The sequence below is a fragment of the Apostichopus japonicus genome, chromosome 12 (genome assembly GCF_037975245.1).
Source record: "Apostichopus japonicus isolate 1M-3 chromosome 12, ASM3797524v1, whole genome shotgun sequence".
Lineage (NCBI taxonomy): Eukaryota > Metazoa > Echinodermata > Holothuroidea > Aspidochirotida > Stichopodidae > Apostichopus > Apostichopus japonicus.
Genome location: NC_092572.1, coordinates 32,734,224 through 32,756,885, shown reverse-complemented (window position 1 = coordinate 32,756,885; position 22,662 = coordinate 32,734,224). Strand labels below are relative to the sequence as shown.

The 22,662-nt window shown below is 38.5% G+C and overlaps 3 protein-coding genes and 1 pseudogene across 7 annotated transcripts in view; 1 reads left to right on the top strand and 3 right to left on the bottom strand.

Moving 5' to 3' along the window:
• The window catches only part of LOC139977739 (uncharacterized), a 292,233-nt gene extending 287,275 nt beyond the window's left edge, over window positions 1-4,958 (bottom strand). Inside the window, exon 1 of one of the 2 annotated variants that reach the window (XM_071987308.1) lies at window positions 4,729-4,958. The gene's annotated coding sequence lies outside the window, so the exon portion shown is untranslated. The remainder of the gene's footprint in view (window positions 1-4,728) is intronic. The other variant, XM_071987307.1, reaches the window with a different exon arrangement.
• LOC139977725 (uncharacterized) overlaps window positions 1-22,662 on the bottom strand; it is a 173,024-nt gene that overhangs the window by 53,406 nt on the left and 96,956 nt on the right. The gene's annotated exons all lie outside the window — the stretch shown is intronic.
• LOC139978087 (U2 spliceosomal RNA) lies at window positions 7,648-7,858 on the bottom strand (annotated as a pseudogene).
• Window positions 10,566-22,662, top strand: part of LOC139977759 (uncharacterized) — a 32,192-nt gene continuing 20,095 nt past the window's right edge. Inside the window, exons 1-3 of one of the 4 annotated variants that reach the window (XM_071987394.1) lie at window positions 10,568-11,324; window positions 16,185-16,694; window positions 18,339-18,441. The gene's annotated coding sequence lies outside the window, so the exon portion shown is untranslated. Of the gene's footprint in view, window positions 11,325-13,129; window positions 13,573-16,184; window positions 16,695-18,338; window positions 18,442-22,662 lie in introns of those variants that run through there. The other 3 variants (XR_011796657.1, XR_011796659.1, XR_011796658.1) reach the window with 3 other exon arrangements.

Below are 22,662 nucleotides of genomic sequence, written 5' to 3'. Positions count from 1 at the left end.
CACTGCCTGTTACTATGAAGTTTATCTCAACAGAACAACCTATCACACATACACAAACACCAACTATTAGACGACTTCCCTTTGAATATCCAAATATACACATTCCGCAGTTTTCCTCGTTATTTCTAATATTCATATAGTAGCCTCAAATACGAGAGCGCAACCCTCTTGCTTCATTATGAAGAGAGATAAAGGATTTAAAATCAGATTTACGGTCGCATTTATGAATACTGAGATCTCAACCGTGAGTAACACTATATTTATAGGTCTGTGTGCTAAGTATACCTGTTTGTTTCTACACACGGGTGAGTCCTGAATGTATCAGTGACGTTGACGTTTTATATAGAATGATCTTGACCTCATAAAAAGCTATATATTTGTACTGACCCAGGTGAATCTACTTACAAATTATGAAGTTCGTTTAAGTTGCACCTCTGGAGTGATGGTGTTTACATGATTCTCAGACTTCCATCACTGTTAACCTTAAACGATCTTTGACCTCCACTATAAATACATAATGATTCTTGCACTCACTTATATGGATCTCTATACCACACATTCAGCCCATTCAAGTTTCAATATTTGTGGCACTGTCACAACAACATTATCAAACTTTGACCACTATTGACCTTACATGAGCTTTGACCCCAACATAACAAAATGCTTGTTTTGTACTCACTACGGTAAAGTGTCTTACAACGTATGAAGTTTAAAGTTTGGATTTATGTTTATATCAAAATTATGTGTTATTATTATTACAATGTTTTAATTTGTGGAACTCATTAGAACATAATAAGTTTCATAAACTAGCTAAGATGGATTCACATACGACGTATGAATTTCATCTAAACTTTAGAGTGTTTACAAGGTTTTCAGACTGTAACCTGTTTTGAACTCAAGTGATCATTATTCTCCATATAAACCAACAAATTATTGTCATCATTAAAGTAATTACACACACCATAATAAGTCCATCCGAGCTTGCCTTATGGCTATGAAGATTAACGACGTTGTCCCTCCTTCTTGAGTTATCTCGTTTATACAGTTTTCAGACTTTGACCTCAGTTGACCTCGTATGTCCATTTGCATCCACCAATTTCAATTGGGTTATTTTACTTACTTAAAGACAAATCCATATACAGTGCATTAACTTCGGTTATCATATACTTTTTGAGTTATTGTGTTTACAAACAGTGTCGCATACACACAGACGCACCGGCACAAATAACGACATCACCATGAAACAAATTCCTTATGCCTCCGCCAATTTAATGAAAAAAGAACCGAGGAAGAAATTAACCGTAGCATCGCTGAAAGGAACACATGGATATATTTATGACATATTAGAATGAAGCAATTGTGATGTGGGAGATGGGTGTATCCTTTAGTCTAAAGAGAACGGGACATGAGGGTAAAGTGGGAGGAGGGTCAAATAAAGCGGGTTATTAAAGAGGGTATTACTTACGGTGTGATGATGGGAGGCTCTCTAATGTCCATCTTCTGACAGATTTCTCAAAGTTGTGTACGATCCTGCTCAACTAAACCGAAATAATAGTACTTAATTAAAGGTTCATATTAATCATACAAAACAAATACAAAATGTTTCCATCTTTCGTATCAGTAAGCAGCATTGCAACTTTAACATATACTGATTTGAAAACTATATATAAATATGTCTAACATACGCACAGCGTTGTTCGTTCTATGTAGACATGTTCAAAAGGCTATTTTCGGAACCGTACACAATTTGGATACAAGGTTTCATTGATGTTGAGAAATATACAGCATAAAATAAGTGCGTCCCAGTTGAAGTGATTGAATCTTTGGACGAATTAATGTGTTGAGCTAAGAACAGTCAAATAAGATTATATTTAGTAGAAATATCATATTTTTAAATTTACCTGAAATACAGAATATAATGGTATTATAAATAACTAGTATGATGTACATAACCAAAATAGTGTAACAGTAGGAAATATTGATGCAAACATGTTAGTTCTCTCATTAATATTTACAATAACGAACGAAGTATTTTTCGAGTTGACAGATATGTCTACATTGTTAGAGCATCAAGAGGAGTCTACAGTTTTTCATCTGAATTGAGGTTGACCATTAACTAAGAGTGAATGTTTTATTATGGAGTGATATGTAAGCTACAGTAATAACGCTATAATAACTTCACACTTAAACCTGATATACTAATCAATCTACTTAAAGCATAGTCTCAAAGCTGAACTGAAGTTCATTGTCTAAAATAATTACCGGAAATCTTAATTCATCACAAAATTTGATGAACGTATATCTGGCAACAGTTCTATATTGTTTGTGTTTCTCCATGCACAATGTACGAAAACAAAACAATAAATAAGTAGACAATTTATTAACTGTGATGATTTTAGTTAACATTATATATCAGGAATATATAGCTTGTCAAGATCATCTGCCATTATGATGAAACACATATTACTTGGAATGATCAGGAAGTTGTAAACCTACACTTCCTGTAGTAGAAACGGTTTATAGGTAAAAGGGTATACATAGAAGTAACCATATCTAACGTTAGAAGTAGTGTATTAAGATGGTGGTCTCAGTTAATTAATACTATAGACTATCTTTCTCAAGTCTCACGCAAAAAGAAACGTCTAATGCCGGTAATTTGACCTAGTTTCGAATGAGGTGTAACAGAAGTGTTACACACAACCATCGATTCCAGAAACTCCAGCTTGCTACCGTCGGTAATTAGACACTAGTGTACAATTCAGTACATACAGCTGCGGTCAATACCCACAGCACAGTACACAAACGATACAGCAATGGACATCTCAGGTCCAGCTAAAGATAACAAGGTATCACGTTTCATTACTGTACTGTCTGCATTTTGTAGCGACATGAACAAAACGGCACTTGCAAGCAACAGAAAGTTAACTTTTTCAGATGGCCGCACACGGTTTGGGGCGAGTCTTCAATGCCTTTAATTAAAGACCAAATATGGAGGCAATTTTTGTTGTTGAGATTTTCCATTAATTTGGGAGTTTACATACCCATAATCAACATGTGTAAAAAATAATCTTCGAAAACCTACTATAACCCATCAAAAAACGACCACGAAAGTGGACATTTTGGGTAGTCACGTGACATGAACCTCTGGAATGTCTGAAAACAGAGATTGACCCAAAGGAGCCCCTGGTCACCGTGTGACGTCAAAGTTTGTATACCGCGAAAATCAAACGCTGATATAGGCACTGTTTGTACACAGATAGCGAACAATTGTACTGTTTTTGACTTCCAATTTCGAGCGTTTGAAAAGCTGTTAGCTTAAAACAAGAACACATGAAGGTTAACAACAAGTTTTAAGACAATTATAAGCAGAAATTTTAGTTAAATTGCTTATTTTATTAGCAAAATTTCAACTCAAATGGAGGCATCTTTTACATAGCGTAGCGTCAATAGGTCCGTACGGTACAATATACTTACGTAGTACTTACTCGTTTTAATCATCCAAAAGTACAAACACAGAAAAAAGTATCCTGTCAATAAACAAATTTAGCAGTGAATATCCTAATCCACGTTTCTTGTTCAATCCTGGGCGAAAAACTACCGTGACTCTGTGTAATTCCATAGAGTTAGGTCTAGTTGAAACAGGCCTTGACCAGTAACATCCCACAATCACAAGACAGTCACTAACGAAATAAAACGTCCGATCGCTACATACTACCGTTTTTATTCAACTCCTTGGAACATGCAGATGTCGGAATAAACAGAACGGACAATATTACACATGTATCACGAACTCACGATACTGGAATACAACAAATGAAATAGGTAAATCCTAACATGGCTATTTACACATGCTGTGAGCCAACGCCGGCGAGAGTTGTAACTAACTACCGTACATGTACTAACAATGCTATACCCTTGGCACGGTATATATATACGGTCATCTCTTACAGTAAATATATTACTGTCAATTGCGTGATATAATGTTACATGTAAGGACGTCCAGGGCGTGTTTACGGTCAATTTCACATTAGCTATGTCCGACCATGGTCCGACACAGCTATCGACAGTATATAATTTTCACAGAATGAGACATTTGCAGCATACACAGAAGCAGGGTCATGCATGTGGACTCATGGGCATGAGATACTCCGGGTGCTGAAAAATCTTTCCGCGTGGATCTCAAAAAATTGATCCAAAGTCTGCGGCGTTTTACGTCGCTTCTTTTACTCGGAAATCTAAAAAAGCTGATGCTTTTGTTGGATGAGGTATAACTGCAACCTCCAACAACACAGAATTGTGGCATTTTGAGGAAAAAGGAGTAATATCGTTGATGTTTTTGGCAGCTCAAGTATACGACTTTACACACTAAACGTATAGTTGTGAGTGAGGTATACAAACGTTGACGTCACATGGTCACCTGATGTCTTAGGAATGTTTCAGGAATGTCTGAAATAGAAGCTGACTTTTCGTCCCATTTTTCACGTATTAAACGTCCGAAATTGGTAAAGTTAATTACAGCAATGTAATTGGAGTCAGTTAAGGATTACATACATGCAAAATGGTGGGATTTTATGTTCATCGAAAAGTCTCCATAGTTGGTCTTTAAGCTTATGTGTCACAGTATACCCGCTACCGGAGTACCCCATAACGCTACCTTCTAAACCACAGCCATTGACAAATATAATACTGATAACTGTGTACTGCTGTAATACAAAGGGTTACACTTACATTGAAAGCCGCTCTAATTCACTTGTGTAATATTGCAGAGTGAACCAAGGATCCTTTGAATCCTTCTTCGTCAACTTAAAACATCACCCGAGCTGAAAATTATCACGAATAGTACCTTGATGTAACCCGAAGAGGAGGAAGTTACCCCAATGTAGTAAGAACGACGTACGATAAATAGAAATGAGTTGTGAGAGTGGCAATATGAAAGCAGATTATTACACTGAACAACACTGTACATATCAATACTGATCGCGTGACTGATAAACAACGCCCACTGTGCACGTACGCGACTCGACTGTGCATTGAGCTCCACAGTTGGGTTCAAAGGTTCATTTGTACACGTACACACAAACTAGCAGATTTATGGTATGTATATTCGAGTCAACTAGTGTAGATTTTCCTTTGTTTCCCCTTCCAATATTCAGTTTCACAGTAGAATGGTGATATTTATTGTGTAGCCACACGACTATGGCAAGCCATATGGGACGAACACCGTATAATATATCCACGTATTAATACGAATATACGCAGTGGCGTAGGAAGGTACTTTTGAGTGGGGGAGGGGGGCTGAAGACTGATGGCCGGCCTGGGGGGTCTAAAGGGAGGGGGTGTCCCCCTCCCCTTTTGATTTTTTTGCATTTCCAGGTAGCCTCAGATGCAATTTGGTGCAACATAGCACACTTCAACACCCACTCCATTTTGTAAACTTAATTTTGTATTTTCACCAGGCCTTTGATAAAATTTGGTGCTCCAAATGAGATTTTTTTTCTCATTTGGAAATGAAAAAGGGGTTTTCTGACTTGCGAAGCGGGAAGGCGGAATGATACTTCCGCCCTCCACATTTTTTCACTGGGGGGGGGGCTGGCGCCCCCCGGCCTCCCGGTTCCTACCAGGCGCGGCGAAACGGAAAAATTATTGGGGGGCTAATGTGTGGAGACTATCTAAGCGGAGCGCCACCATCGGTTGGCGCGGAGCGTACAAGAAAATTTTGGGTTTTTTTTCAAACCCCCAGATGGCCGGAAACGGCACTTCCTGAGTGTTTTATGCTGCGAATACCTAGCCCTAAAATATGGGTCTCAAGCCTGTAATTTCTCAGATTGCAAGTAAAAGTCTGTAAAAACATTGTGATTTGTATATTCGATGGTGTTTTAAGAGAGTAGCTATTACTCGTAGTGTACTCGCAAAGACGCTTTCTAGTGCAGTAAGGGCAGTGGCGGAGCTAGGGGTATTGTTCAGGGGGGGGGGGCAAGAATGGTCTGTATGTAGCTTTCGACACTATCTAAGCGGAGCGCCACCACAGGTTGGCGCGGAGCGTACAGAAATTTTTTGAGTAAAGTTACTCCCTAGATTGCAGGAAATGACCCTTTCCGGGCCTTGCTAATTTGCAGATAAACGGAGAATAAAAAGGTGTCGTCGCCATTTTGTCGGAAAATTACACCAACAGAATATGACAAATGTCAATAGTTATATGAGAGGGCAATAAAATAGTCAATAATCGCGAATAAGTAAAGAGTAGTGAAAAGCTGAAAAGGGCGCCAGCAGTCCATTTGAGTCCGTCAGGGGGGGGGGGGCATCCGCCCCTGACTGTATATTTGGACGCTCCGCCACTAAGTAAGGGGATGTTGGAGAACTGGCTGAAATGAGGCAAGTCATTGGCCTAAGACGAAGTTGTGTTACGCTTACCGGTACTCACACTCACTGCTTCCACTTTTAACGGGGCATGAAGACGCGGTTGGGGTGACAATGTGGTCTATAGCCAGGGGACGGGCCGAGGGTCCCCCATCAATTACTAAAATTATTACACCTATATAGTATACGTGTGCATCGGACAGATCGACAAGTATGCATTGAAAAATGGGCAGATGCACGTTTCGGAGCCTTGTTAAATATTGGGGGGGGGGGGGGGCTTATCATGCATTTGCCCCCTCAACTCTTTCATTGGGGGGGCTAAGCCCCCCCCCCCCCCAAGCCCCCCCCCCCCCCCCCCCGGTTCCGCCGCCATTGGTTCCTACGCCCTTGAATATACGCGTATTAATTCGCTTTGGAAATCGCTTTCCTACCGCTTCTCGGATTGTATCGAATGGAACTGTAGCGTGATGCCTGATTACACAGCATGTACTGTACTGTGGTCAGAGCCGTATATAGCCCTATATACGGCTCTGACTGTGGCTTCTGACTGGCGCCCCCAACAAAGAAATGTCCAAATAGGGATCGCCACCAACTAAGGGCTGGTTAATGTTGCTATGCTGCTTACTTATATATTGTATACATCTACGTTTATGCTCTAAGTATGATTAATATAAACCATAACTATTATTTTGGTACAGTTGAGCAGGAACGTGTGCAACATTGAGATATCTGTCAGGAGATGGACACTTGGAACCAGCCCACCATCACACCGTAAGTAATGATTTCTTCTGTAGCTCGGTGGTTAACGCCGGTGCCTTTCAATCATAAGGTCCTGAGTTCGAGTCACTCCAAGATCAATGTATGTTGTCCAGTTACAGAGTTGTGGAAAATTGAAAAAAAAGGGGTTAATCAACGGTCTAGCGTGCGCTACTCACAGGATTAATGCACGATCGGGGATAATGCAAGCGATGCACGAGGATGGAGCCCGAGTGCATCCAGCGATACACTGCAAAAACTCCGGTGTTGAATTTAACACCGACGGTGTTGAATTTGATTCTCCGGCGGTGTACATATATGACCACACCGTGGGTGTTAAATTAACACCGGTCTTGGAGTACTTTTCCAACACCTTATTGGGTGTTAAAATTTAAAACAACACCACCGAGATTTAAAGTTCAAATCTCAGTGGTGTTGTTTCTTGTAAATCCATTGGGTGTTGAAAAAGGTGCAATCTGTGCAATATAATGGCACAACATACATATTGCATACCCGGTATACCATCATATTAGCAGAGAGTTCCTTTATGAATATACTTTTTAAGAAAAAGTCACCCAGGAAAGAACCTGGGCACGAAAACCAAACTACCAAACGACTGATCCGCTCTCAGCCCCAGTCCCCTTGCATCGGGACTGTGACTGTGTGATCATCGTCAGGTGTGTATCACCATTCCCTAAGGGAACAGATACTACACATGATCTTAGCCAAAAGGCCGAGAAGCGAGAGTTCCTTTATGAATATGATGGAGTCCGTGCAAAAAGCATTACGTCATCAAAGAATAACAGTTGTATTTATCTGACACTATTCATCTTTGTAGTTTTCAAAAAAGTATACAGTGAATACCAAACCTGTTGAAGAATTCAAGAAAACTAAATATATCTCGTTATTTCATTGGCTTATTCGGTTACTGAGTTAATAAGACACTTTTATAGCATTATTAATCCTGCAATAACCTCGTTTATTATGTTATTTTTCGAAATATATTACTATAGCCACCATAATTGAATGGATCGCATCTAATTTGCATATCAACAGCCAAACTTACAGTCATCAATAATTAGGCAACTCGTGTTGAAAATATCCTATGCCAGGTCAGCTTTGGGAGTTATTTTTGTGTTTTGGTACAATTTAGCCTACAATGAGATACTAGAAACAATCGATCAATTTCCATAAATTGGTACAACCCGATTACGTAGGCCTGATGAAATCGATACTGCTTGGTGTTAATTTAACACCGACTTTAACACCGAGATTTGAACACCTAGAATTTCAACACCAAAATTTACAACACCAATTTTTTTAACACCCCATTATTCCAAAATATTCTGTCTGGTGTTAATTTAACACTCAATTTAACACCGTAATTTTAACACCGATATTTTAACACCGCAGTTTTTGCAGTGTAGCATTAACACCCGGAGTGCATTAATCATGTGAGTAACGCACGCTAGACCGTTGCTTAACCCCGTTCATTCATACACTAACATTTGTGTGGGGGAAAAATCATCAAACAAAACATTTTTGGTTACATATAACCAAAGATTTATTAAAGTGATACCCTGTAATTTTACCGTGCGTTACTCACAGGATTAACCACGGTCAGCTGACCTGAATGGACCAATAGGATTTAGGAATCTTTACTAAGTATGAATGAATTCATAATCATGGGCGTTAAATATTAATCTAAGAGACTGACCTCGGTCAGCTTGGGGCTTTGATAAGCCAATGGGGTTTCTTCGCGAGTTCCTGCTTGCAGGAGGATCTAATATACATACATACATATATAAATGTAAGAGGTGTTAACTCTTTAGTATATAACACCCACACTTCCATATAGCAGATGTTTGTAAGCTAGTCTATTTCGCATAGAAGAATTGGACCGAAGTTATGTTCAATCCTTGAGGGGGAGGGGGTGAATCCTGTACTGATTAGTATAGGGGTATAACGTTAATGTTAGGGCCAGACGGATCAAGGTTTTTTTTAATTTATTAAGGGGGGATGTGAGACCCTGGGATATTAAAGCCAAACCTCTTGTAGGGGACGGGGTGGTTCCCTCGATAAAGTAACAAATAAACGTCAAGTGGTGCATTCTGTGGCATATTGAAACTTTACATCGGGTCTGTTATTAGGTAGTAACGCAGTTATGTTTAAATAAACACTTGGTTTGATTTCTGTGTGAGGTCGAAGCTGGATCTTCTTCTCCCACTGAGCGTCCTGGGTCCGGAAGAGTTGTCTCATTCTTCTTCAACTGAACGCAATAAAACATTTAAAAAAAATGACTGACGACGGGAGACAATGCTTCCCATCTTGTGCACGCACGCCACTGTTTGTAATGAATCCAACCAATCGAAGTGCATAAAATATTCAAGCTTCTTGTAGGAAACAACTTGTGCACACCCATGTGCAGTCATGTTACATTTGAAGATATGTTATATTGAAGTTTGCTTGAAAATAAACCTATGCCTATACAGACAATCAGTCAGAAAATCCATCGTTACTCCAGTAATCATCACAAACAATACTAAACTGCATATTATACACGTAGGAAAGATACGAGAGTTCGTGTTTTTAATTACCAATGACCAGTATGCTGGTACTGATATGGGTACAAGGTTACTAGTACAAATATGAGTATGAGTTACAAGGTCCCGGATAGGTGACCGAGTATACGCATCCATACTTACGAGTAGCCTAGGCGTGTATATGATTGTCACATATTAAGAGCTAAAACACATGAGTAAGGTACAGATAAATCGTCTTGAGTGCCTGGACAGACTGGGTACTAGAAGGATGATTGATCCCGCGACTACCTTAAAGTCCGCACTTTTTGGCTCTATAAAATTCCAGCATAGAAGTATTATCGTGCACTTACATGATGTACTTAACAAGGTAAGGCTAAAAGAAATAGAACATAAATATTTGGTTTAAATACCCTTACGGGTGTAATGTTAGTAGTGTGGTCCTCTTGTAGCGCCTCATGTTTAGAAACGGTTGAATGGACCTGGGAATGTATAGACCCACGTCTAACTTGTGTATGACGACTTTTCGAGCATAACTATTAACAGTCAATTTCTAGGGCACGATTGTTTTATTTCGTATTCATATGAGATTTTCTAACAGAAGTAACTGTTATATTTCAATGGCAGTATTAGTAAAAAAGGAAGATTCTATTACTTCCTTTTAATAATCACAAGTTTAGAGACAAAGCTGTTGTCAGCTGAAGAAGCTAAAACTAATTAAACTCCTTGATTTGAAAATTCAATGAAATGCTTTAAGAATATTAATGTATGGAGACCAGTATAAGGGACTTTCGATAGGTTACTATTATAAACATTTCATTATTGGGATGAATTGTCTTAAATTTGATTTACAAACAATTACTGCGTACCACTGCACCTTCACCGTTGGTTATCTCCTTGATTCCTGATTGCCCGTAAATGAGCACATGTGAAGACATGCTTTTAGAAAATCATTACTCGAGATAGGAATACACTAGAGAGCTTCCCATAGCTTTATTTTGCACATAAGACAGCCTGCATCAATAAACAACCTTTTTCCGAGGGGGTCACATGGACTTTTTTTTTGTCTTCAAAGATTTGTTTACATTCAAAACACCGGTCGTTTTGACCTTTTTTTAAAAAAAAAACGTGAGAACAGTGAAAACTTTCAAGTCAACTGACCCTATCTCATACAAATAGCTAAGACATACAAGGAATCAAATCAGGAGCCTCACAGGCATATGTAGAGAGATGGCTCTATATTTGGGGAAAATATGTCAAAAAAATAACGTTTTTCGGTCTATGTTAATGCCAAAAAACGGTCAACTTTCCGAAAATATTTCTCCCGAATGCCTCACCCTACAGAAAAGATTTTTAGCTCTCCAGAAGCGCCACACTGAACTTCAATTCTACATAGAAACAATTTAGCAATAGCGCCTCCACTTTGTGAGTAATCCCTAGCAATTCAACTCGAGCATTTCTACGGTATAGAATTTCGGTCAACCACAGTTGATATGCTAGCGTCGTGAGGGTCAATGCAACCACTCACGTAATTGAAACGGTGACTATTTAGCACATATTATCATGGCTAAATACTTCGAAGAGGCGTTAGACCTTCTTTTTATGGGCAATTTGACCATCCAGCCGTTGGAGAAGAAGATTCTGACGATGGAATTCTGAAATTCTGATATGGTAAGCCGCACAGTTGCACACTGTATGTACTATGTATTGTGTATACATGTGCTGTCGTAGCGCAATTGGTATAGCCTATATGACTTACCGTTACGCGTGGCTACCATTGTATTACATAATACAGTACTTTGAAGAAAGGGGGGAAAATCAGTCATATTCCTCACATTCAAACATCAAATTATAGTTTACTTATGAAATAACATGTCTTGAACTCATCAAACTATCAAAAGTCCAGCAGATTTCATCAAAATAATTTCAAATGGGCAAAAAAAGTACATTGTTTGTATCATAACCTCATTTGCATATTTAAATATCTAATTAGCTTAATTATAAAAAAAAATTATAAAAATTAAAACCTCATTTCAATACCTATATGTCAATACTTGGGTCCCTATTGACAAAATGAACAGATTTTAAGTAATTACAATGTGTAAATATTTTCCCCCAGGGGGACAATTATATGATCACAACATAGGAAAGAGGAGTTATTGTCCGCTAGAAAATAGATGGCGCCCTCCGCTTTTCTCCTTATTATCTGCTCTTATTGTCCGCTACTAATGTCCGCTACTAATGTCCGCTACCTTCAAGCAGGTAATGTGGGCCGGGTGGCGTATTTTTTTTTCCCAAACTGAACTGACACTGAAATTATTTCCTCGATTCTGATTGGCTGATCAAAGCCGGAATGGTAGTCTGCATTTATCAATGAATGTATGTGACACTGTTAGTGTTGGTCATGCCAATCCTCATGGGCCGCATCATGTCAAAAATATGTGTGTAGGCCTTATATAGGCTAAGTTAGTATGTAGGCCTAAGTGTGCCTGCATGTACAGTAGATACAATGTGAGGCTTCCACTTGTCACTGTTTCAGTTATCAAGAGCTACTGTAAAGGCGGTACGGCCTATATTAGTGAATTTGAGATCTCGAACTAATACGAATACGTATATACGGTTAATGCAGGCCTACTAGGTCACCATGTACAAGAAATTCTAATGGTGCTGGTAAACATGTGTTTCCGTACGTAGGCCTATAGGTTATAAGGCTATATACAACTAGTTAACAAGTCAAAGACACAGACATATCGTCAAATGCCATGTTTGTGTACACTCAATGGCTGACACACACTCGCGCCTCTTCATGGCCAATGCATATTCGACTAGGCCTATCTAGATTCATTTACTGAATACATTTTGAATTTATGATTATAAAACTAGAAGTATCGCAACCCTGAATGTACACAAACACCTCGTACACACGTACATCGGCTACATGTATACAATTACAAATGCACTGTTTTATTGTGTTGTATACTATACACAGTACAATAGGCTACATTACATGTATGTGCTGTGTAGAGCGGAGTCAAGCGAGTAAACAAACGATCGAGGACTGCCTATAATGGGCGCAGTAGTTGGGAATAGTTGCTTCACTACATACTTTCCTTCATATATACCTACCAAAATTTCTGGGAAGTTGCTAATGTGAATATCTTAAATTTGTTCGGGTTGATCAAACTGATATCGACAGATTATGGAGGATCGATGTTGAAAACTAAAGTATATCACATGCTCGCTGAGAACCAATCAGAATCGAGGAAATAATTTCAGTGTCAGTTCAGTTTGGGAAAAAAATATTCGCGGCCGGGTGTCCGAACTTCGCAATACTCTAGCAAATAAACACCAGTTCCACAATCACGAAGAATCTTCTTGGAATGCAACGTGAAAACAGTTTGCAGGAAAAAACGTTTGGCCCTGTATCGTACTATGACACACTTTTCCCACCATATCAAGTATATTTTCAGGTGATTTATACCAGAAGATATAGTTTTATAGGTTTAGGTGTCCGAACTTCGAAGTGTCCATGCTACTAGTACTATGCCTAGTATACCCTGCATCATGCGTTGGTTTTTGCAAATGCGGGAGTGTTTGATGGTCAGAATTGAACACAAGTCCCACTAGGCCTAGGTTATTAAAGTCGTACAGCCTCTATGCCAGGTACCTAAGGTTTTTCCCTAACAAAAGTAAACATAGTAGTATTTAACCCGAATCTAGGTCTAGTGCCATTTTGCCATAGCCTAGGTACATGCCGCCATACCTTTCCGCCATAGGATTCGAGCATTTCCCCCATGGCACCGTCTCTGGTGGAACGTACATTTTTGGAAGGACTTTACACTGGTGAACAGGAATGCACCCGTGAAACTTACTTTAAATCGCATGGAAGGAGAGGTATACCATCTTCAAATGTTCAAAGGTTGGTCAAAGTAATTGAATTAAAATAAAAATTGAGAGATTCTAGTTGTTGATTTAGAAATTAGAACTTTAGAAGACCTATTTGGGGACAGACGGGCCCTTATTGGTAGTGTGAAGTGGAGCAATATACAGTGCATGTGTTGAACATTGAACAGTGCTTGAATCATAAGTTGTCCTAACAAAGCTTTACAACTATTCCTAATTACCTCATAATTCTGGGAATTTCTTGTTCCCTAGCCCATCTTTACCCCATCCTAACAATCCGTTCCTTGTTATTCCTAACCTACATACTAACGTTACCCCTACCCACAGTTATGTACTCTTACCGCCATCATACAGTAGCAAAAGTGCTATACCGCCATGGTGTTAACATGGCGGAAAGGCATGCACTTTTCTAAGTGGTAAGTACCCCTTTTGACCCTAATTCTAAAAGGCGTATGTAGTTGAAGAAACCATAGATATTTTTGTGACATTTAGGTTAGGCCTAAACGGTCACTAAGCCAACAGACAAGCATTCCTGGTGTTATACAATTTACACAGTAATATATAGGCCTATGTACGAGAAGGTGAATTACTTATAAGCAATGTAGCACCAAATTATCCACCCTTGCCCTTAAGTCGCGGGGAAAAAACAGGTACTTTATGCAATCGTTAATACCTTGCCACTGAAAAGTATAACCTTTTGGTTTGAACTGAGCAGTAAACTATATACTAAATGCATGAGAAACAACTCTGGAACACTTGTATGTAATTTGAAGGGGGAAAATGTAACGCAATTAAGGCAGAGGAAATAGGATTTGTTTTCTTTTGAGTTTGGTGCTAGATTGACGAGAAGGGGTTCTCCTACTCGCATATATGATATAGGCATAAATATTTTTATTAAACTACTGTGGAAATTGTATAATGCTAGGAAACAAAAATGGTCACTATTTGTGATAAACCTAACTGAAAGCATGTCAAAGACATTAAAGGTGTGTCCTACATATAGCACATTTGTTTTCTTTTTTTGCAAATGCCAATTATTCAATCAAGGTGGTGCAGTTTTCAACACAAATCCTCATAATACTACAACATGCAGACCTAGGCGTCATTGAAGTATCGCTGTGGACAGTGTTTTATTCTTTGTATATTATCTAGTCTATTATCATTTAGTCTAACCTGTTAAGCCTAGGATAGGTCTTCTGTGCACTAGAAAATGAAATTTGCCCCTTAAGAAATGTCTGCTCTAGCTAGTTATCAAAGGGGTGATAAACTTCAGCTTCTCAATCTGTATGCAACTAAAATAATGTCACTGCTAATTTGTTTACAGTATGTGTGATCATCACATTTGGTGATTACATTAACTTGCTGGTAACCAGACAGTTTGAAAAACCAGGAGAAATCTGTTAGCCAGTGGGTGTGCACGAGTCACGCGTGACATATCCCATGGCGGCACATAGCTGTTATTTCCCAATATCCGACAGTGCAGTAATTGTAATGTACTTCAATATAGAATAGGCCCACAAGAAGGGTAGTCAAGTTCAATTAGTGTCTGGCAAGAAGTGAAGAAATCACATATGCGATATGAAGGTGTACCACCAAATTGAGTACTGTACCAGACCTCTATTATTTTTGTGAGTTGTAGTGAAGATCAGAGTTCATTTGGGTCAACAGTGGTCAAATTGTGAAAACATTGTAAGCATCATACCTCAAGAGACGATTTGACAAATCTTTAATTTGGTATGCAGGTGGACCACATTGAGCACCGTTTTTTTTTATTGTGTGGGGGTCAGACTGAGTCAGATTGTAAAAACCTTGTTACTTTAATATCACATGTTCAAAGGAAACTTGGAGGCATATCTCATGTTTAGTATTGTAGGTAAGGTGTTCCATACTGAGTACAAGTAGCATTTTCCTTTCAATGGAGATCACAGGTCATTTAGGTCAAGAGGGGTCAAAATATGACCTCATATGTACACAATATCTGCAAACCAGAAACAACCTCTGTTAATAATGGTTGTTAAAATTGGAAAGAATTCAAATGTAATGTGGTATTTTTTTTTTTCTTGAAGGTTTCATGGACTTTATCTTTCCTGTGATTCATGTATTGGTTTAGTACTTAAACAAACTAAACGCAGTATCTGTAGTACTAATAGGCTTTCGCCAACTTATTGTATGAGCCCATTGCTGTTTACTCAGTTTTTTTTTTTGATATCAGTTGAAGTTTGAATGTGAAATGTGTATGTACACGACAGTTTCATCATGCATAGAATTAATATCTTTTATATCTTGAAACTTTAACTAGGAAACAATGTAGTTAAATGACTCACATATTTTCACAGCTGTTATATTGTACAACAGAGGAGAAGCTTTCTCACATCAAATTTGTATAGAAAGTCGTGCTTACTCACCACTTCGATAAAATGTTACGTTGGTTACTCAGCATCCCTCTGAACCTAGAAGTGACTCTCTAAAGCTCTCTAATAATGCCTGTGTTCTTTGCCAAATTACAATAACAATAAGTCATTCAAGCTTCCATGTGGCAATATAACCAAATAAAAGTAAAACCAACTGCTAGACATGTACAGGATTGTAAGAAAACATAACAAAATACTTGTCTTCATCTTTTCACAGAGTATCATGCCTCTGAAGCCACCAATGAAAAAACAGAAATTAAAGTTTTTCCATATAAAGGTAAACGACGACCTGACCCAGACGAGGGCCCCGTTTGAGTACACAAGATGTAGTCAACAGAACAAGAGGAGTGGCCCTTTGACTAGGACATACCCTGAGAGCAGTTTATTTGCTGGGGAGACATACCCATATCCACCTGCTACCGAGGAGCTCCTTTAAGGTGATCCAAGCCCTCTCCAGTACTCAGTATTCACACTGTGGTCAGCATCATCATCATCACCATCATCTGATGGCTGGAGAAACAGGAAGAGAAGCTGCAAATGCTTGGCAGGCACTTTGTTCCAAGCTTACCAATACTTTCATTGAGTCAGTTACCCCAACCTCCAACATGTGTGATTCCTGCAACACTGTAACTTCATAACCAGTAATGTGTGAAGACTGCACCTCAAGACCTATCTTCTGTGGGGTCACAGAGAGAATGCACAGTTCCACCACTTAGTACAGTTTAAGGTAAAAGCCATTTTTGTGTTCAGAGAGCATATTTTACACCAGCCCCTCCAGATTGAGGTAGCCAATGCTCTAGTTGAAGATTACCAAACTACACACAGGTAACTTCAAACCCAATTATTATAATCACACAAAGTACAAAAATAATAATGAGAATATGTGACTTTGTTCTTTAGCGCCATGTTTAGGGGTTGGCACTGCGATGCCAATTCCTGAAATTGGATCACAGTAAAGTAGATTGTCTTGGTCTGTGCGCTGTGATCTGTAAGTACTTACACATGTATGTCCTGTCAAATACGGGTTATCATTATTTCATGCCCAAGATTATATAACCTTATTGATGTATAATTTGAACTGTGGCTAATTTTTCTGCATTGGCATTTGGACCCAAGAGATAGCTGTTCTGAAAGAGATATTGAAACAGTAGTATACATTGGCATTTGCTGCAAATTTCACAACATGGAATACTCATGATTGCTTTGGTACCTTTTACTGAATGATCCCAAGGTGGGATTTACAGTATGGAAATCACGGCTTCCACTAACAGTAGTTCCTCCTAGCAGGAACTTACAGTATATGCCAATTTTTTAGTGTTCTTGTATGGTTACATTTCTAGGGTACTGTAATGTGTAGTGGCATGGATGAATTAAAACAGTACACTCAATGAAGCTACAAATTCTGATTCTCTCCTCACCTATTACAGTATGAGCTTTGTGAATTATGAATGTAATGCATTTTGTCACACTGTGTGTTCCACAGTTAAAAAAAACTATGATGTTCTGTGAAGTTCCTACTTAGATTAAACTGCAGGTTAGGACAATTGATTTTCATGCTTGTTTCGATCATGACCTTATATAATACCACACTGTACTCTACTAGGCTGAGCTTTATGTAACACAATAACATGCAGGGGAAAGGTTGGGGAGAGGGTCATTGAAGAGACCTATTCGCTACTGGTTGATCATTTCTGGTAAATTAGGATAGATAGCGACTAACTGTGTAATTTAATTAAATTACACAGAAAAAGTTTAGAGTAACCTACTTCAATGCATGCAAGTCTCGTAGAAGGCTGCCTGTAGATTGCAATGATATGCAACCTATTAATGTAAAATCATGTACAGGAAGAGGAATATGACACCTGCACACCTGGTACACTGGGCCTTCCATTTTTGATGGAGTCAAACTGTCTGCTTGGGGCCTACAAATCTGGTGCCCTACTGTATATTCAGATAACAAAGTATAATGGGCATGGCAGAAAGAGACAATATCTCTAAGATCCAAGATATTAAAAAGACATGTTATTTAAAGCAACAGTCTGTGCGAGGCAACCTCTCTTGCTCAAGACACCTCCCATCTGCACCCCTCCCCCCCCCCCCCCCCTTCAAAAAACCATGTAAAATGAATCTTGCACATATGGAGCTTTCATAAACTTTCTACACATCACTTGTAATACACACATTTTCAAAATTCTTTATTAAAACTACCTTCTGAGAGAGATTAAAGTGGACCCTGCTGCACAGTATTATAAAAATCTTCAAGAAATGAAAGTTGCTTTTATTTGACAAAATTTTTTTTGACCTTTTAAGTGATGAGCATAATGTTGCCTAGATAGCTATCTTTCTGCTTTTTATGTTTATTTGCTCACAGAATGGATACCGCTCAACTTTCAATTTCTGCAGAGAGCTCAATGCCTCACAACACAGTTGTTACAAGAAATATTTGAAGTCAATGAGGTTATTTGACAAACATGGTAAGAGTTACACACCATAGTGGAATACATATACACTGTATAATACCATGCTGTGATATGCTTCTATGTGCCATTCAACTGATAATGCCATGTTGCATTTTTGTATTGAAGGATATGGGTACTCGCACTACAGTACCCTAGTTGCCATGTTTGGTAATGCACTGAATTCCATGGGCAAGTTTGAGGGTATAGCGTAGGATCTTTCAACCACTTGGGCTGAATATGCCAATTTGATGTGGTTGGGAATGGCCGATAGATTTAAAGCCTGTAAAATGTTTGTCATAGTACAGATGCACTGTAAACATATCTTTGACTCTTTCAAGATCCTCTGCCATATTTTAAGCCTAATTTATGTGTCACAACTATGAAATGTTGAGCATTAATAGAGAATACCAAGATATCCGGGGATCAACAGGCCACAGCTACTGTTATTCCTCACATAAACTCATTCCATAAGTTATTGTATCTTTAACTAAGGAATATAATTACAGTACTGAAATATCCTTTCATGGGCTCTGTGCCACATACACTTCCTTGACCATAGGTCTGATGAAATGGATTAGAAGGCATAGTACAAACTTATATGTTTGTGTTGCTTTGATATTTGATGATGTTAGTGAAGTTCAAGTGATGTAAACCAAAACTTCAAACCTATTTGGCACATTTGCATGTCAAACTCAACTTGCAAGAACTCTTTTGACTCTCAGGAATGAAATTTATTTTGCATACTTCAGAAACTAGTGCATTGTTTGTAGTAACTCTTGAAGGTTATTCATCACGTGAACACAATGAGATATGCTGGTGGTTGTTGTGAGCATTCCTGAATGAAGTCCTGAACTGCTGTTCTTTGCCTTCTTTTTATTTAAAGACTGCTTCAGACCAAACTACTATATCCTTTTAGAGATGTTAACATCTTTCCTTAGTGATGATAAGATGCATCAGAGGTGCAAAGCACACTCAGTATCCACAATCGAATTAATGCATTCATTGATCTTGTCATCCTAGAAGCCTGCAAATGTATCGAAAAGTGTATGCTCCCCCCCCCCCCCCCCTACGATGCATGTCAAATTGTATGTAATTGGTTTCTGTAGTATTTTCACATCATATATTACTGTTTATGTGGTGTAACTTGGCCATTGTGGTTGCATGGATATCAAACTGTTGTATATTTAGTATGTCTGAGAAATTGGTGTAGCAAAGATTGTTTCTGATCATGCTCTTTTATTTACTCATCCTGAGCATGAAAAAGGAAGGGGTAATTCTAGTGAACAATTTAAAGCATTTTCTGATGGAAGATTTTGATACATTGTCCCCATAGTTCTTATTTCTCTTTCTAACCAAGTGAAACTTGTCCCCCATTTGATGTTTTCTGCTTGTACAATCTAGATTAAAATATTCACCGGTTTTTCACTCAAAGCATCATTTTTTGAGCGCATTTATTGGGTGAATGATGTAATGTGTGCAAATTGGCAAAACAATCGACGTGCAGTTGGCAATTCCATTTCCACAACATAGTTACTCTCACAAGTACACGCACAGGTGATTCCCTATTACAGTATAGTCAAGTGGGGTTAAAAAAAAAAAACAATTTACCTAAAGTTTGCTCTAAAAATTGATGAGTAAGAGGTATCGTTTCGGTTCCAATGTTCAAGTGTGTGGAGTGGGATTCTTTTAAAGAGAATCTAACAAAAATAACTTTTTTGTTAATGGAAAGTGTCGTTTTTTGTAAAAAATGTTTTTTTTTGTACCCCCCAAAATTTGCTTAATTCAGGGTAAAAAAGCAATGCCGGGGTGAAAAAAATCAATGCTAGAAAACAGCTATTTTCTTCATGAATGTATCTTAAAATCATATTTGCATATAATTACATCTAAGTATGAGCTACTACCTTTACATGAAAAAGGAATTTTTTTTGAAATTGTCTTAATTCGTAATTATGGATGGCTCGTGTCATATGTCATGCTCAGCCATATTCATACTGTACAGTGTGTATATGATGCTACACAAACGTGGTGTAATATAGTAGAAACATTAGAGTTGAGCCAATTTCAGTTACTTCTGCCCAATTATTTAACATTTTTGACTCATGACAGACATGAAAACTATTTGCCTAACCACAAAAATCAAAATTATGGAAAATGATCCATTCGGGCAAAATAGGGAGTACATTGGAGCCGGAAAGTACTTTTTTTTTTACCCCATTCGCATCATTTTTTGGGTGTATAAAAAACAAGGCCCCCCCATGAAGCGTGAATGAAGTTGGAGTAATTCTACCATGGGGGAGTGTAATATCACTAACTGCTATGCTCAGGCATGAGACTCTTCCGCGGAAACGCGGATTTCCGATTTTTTTTTTTTTCATTTTCGCGTTTTTTCTCGTAATTCGCGTTTTTTATTTTTTTATATTATTTTTTTGATTGATTGATTGATTGATTGATTTATTTATTTATTTATTTTTTGCCGAACATGCTGGACTGTGAAGGGAAGGAACACCGAATTTGACCAGTGGTGGAATCAAGTAGCACAAAGCAAGCAAAAAAGCCTTTTTTTGGTTCAAAAAAGCTAATGGATAAATTATACAAGCAGAAATTCCACACTTTTTTGGCGAGATGCGTGATGTGATAGATTCCATCTAGAGTCCACCATTTTGCATCTAAGCCCTCCTTACCTGACAAAAAAATTCTAAAGGGGAGGGGGACGGCGGTCGATAAATTTCAGATTTTTTTTTCCCGGCTCAGTCTCATCCCTGTATGCTGTAACTGCTGAAATAATCTCCACATCATATAAGCTGGGTATGCAGGAGAAAGTTTCGGATATGTGGTACAAACTTCAAATTTCGCTATTTTAGCATTCGCGGTGATTGGCAGCGAAGTGACATAGAGTTTAAGAGAAATTATTTAATAAACTAGACATATAGGACTATCACCCAAAATAAATTGGAACTTTGGCTAAATATTCCCCTTCTATAAAAGGTTTTTTTTTTACCCCAACTACCCCCTTGTATTTTTTTACCCCAACTGACTATATATATTACTGTACGTACACATTGTGAACGTACTGTAGGTATACGCCTACCATGATCACTTGGTCATACATAGCTAATCACTGGTAATATTGATGCAGATTTAGATTATATTTACAAGTACTTGGAGATCTGCATTATTGACCTAAATTTAGCACCCTATATTGCAAAAGCAGTCTTGTATTAATTAATGGTCTTGCCATGGTATGAAATGAGCTCTGTACTTTCCACAGTAATTCTAAATAAGGATCATCCTAAGCCTTGAACTAACAATTAGAATTTTCTCTCAAGTCCTAAGAGGGCACAAGAATTGAAAGGTATATTAGCAGCTTTTTCCATGTTAACACTTTTAGGTAATTTTTTCCTTTTGCAGGTATGCATACCCGGCACTACTGTTAAAGAAGTTGGTTGGTGGCAGTCAGGGGCGGCGATTTGTTTCAAATATTGGGGGGGGGGACATTTGCTTGGGTGCAGGCGCGTAGCAAATATATATCCCAAAATTTGTTTGCGCGCTTTGTGATATTTTGTATATACCCATTTTCATTACGGATGCGGTCCGTCTCATGGGCGCAGATCAGTCTTGGATAATGGTGGGGACGCGTATACTATCTAAGCGGAGCGCGACTATGGGTTCGCGCGTAGCGTACAAGATTTTTTTGGGGAAAATATACCTCCCAGATCGCCGGAAATGACACTTCCCAGACCCAATAATGCTCCAAAACCTCCTTAAATTTGAGATCTCATGGCTTAGAAATTTAAGTTGGGGGAACACAGTCTGCAGAAATAAAAATTAGGAGACAAATAATCCAAGTAGACTTTTGTATACGATGGGTCTGGGTCCTCTCCCAGAAAACAATTATAGACTGCTGCCAATGCAATTTCTTTCCAAAATTTAACAACTGTGGATTATATAATGTAATAAAGTGAGAACAGCTCTGCATGCCATTTGCACAATGCTGGATCAAACTGCGCCAAAGTTCAATACAGGGAAATTTGCGATGCAGCGTTTGGTCAAGACAAATTGGTGGGGACACGGTATATCATGTCACCACAACTGAAAAAGTTGGTGGGGATGCGTCCCGCTGTCCCCACCAGGATCTTCGCCCATGGTCTGTCTAGCTAATCCATTTCGAAATAAGTGAAAACTACTCTCGGTGAAAGTCTGTGTTGTTTTTTGGTGATGTTTAGTAACAAATTGTGA